The sequence below is a fragment of the Charadrius vociferus genome, unplaced genomic scaffold (genome assembly GCF_000708025.1).
Source record: "Charadrius vociferus isolate BGI_N301 unplaced genomic scaffold, ASM70802v2 scaffold260, whole genome shotgun sequence".
Classification (NCBI taxonomy): Eukaryota; Metazoa; Chordata; class Aves; order Charadriiformes; family Charadriidae; genus Charadrius; species Charadrius vociferus.
The window spans coordinates 2,118,685-2,119,004 of record NW_009646410.1 but is presented as its reverse complement, the minus strand read 5'-3'; the positions used below and the strand labels follow the sequence as shown (position 1 = coordinate 2,119,004).

The 320-nt window shown below is 55.0% G+C and overlaps 1 protein-coding gene across 1 annotated transcript in view; it reads left to right on the top strand.

Annotated features, from left to right (window-relative positions):
- The first annotated feature begins 91 nt into the window (after positions 1-91).
- Positions 92-320, top strand: part of CA10 (carbonic anhydrase X) — a 209,638-nt gene continuing 209,409 nt past the window's right edge. Inside the window, exon 1 of the mRNA XM_009879798.1 lies at positions 92-256. The gene's annotated coding sequence lies outside the window, so the exon portion shown is untranslated. The remainder of the gene's footprint in view (positions 257-320) is intronic.

Below are 320 nucleotides of genomic sequence, written 5' to 3'. Positions count from 1 at the left end.
CGCCGTGCCCGGCGCTGCCGCCCGCCGGCCCGCGGCTCCCCGCAGCAGAGTCTCCTACTCGGGGGAATGGCGAAATAGTCGGAATTAGGGGAGGAGAGGGGAAACCCAACGAGCTATGGTACCTCCTCACAGCTGAGGTGGTGGTAGGTGGCTGCAGCAAGCGGCTCGGAGCGTGACCTCGATTTGTTTTTGGGACTGCGGGCAGGAGTGGCATATCCGATGAGCTGAAAAAAATAAAAAACAAGAGGATTTGGGGGTAAGTAAGAGATTGCCCCAAAACTGACACTGCTTTTTTCTTTTTTAGTTTTGGTTTTTTGGTG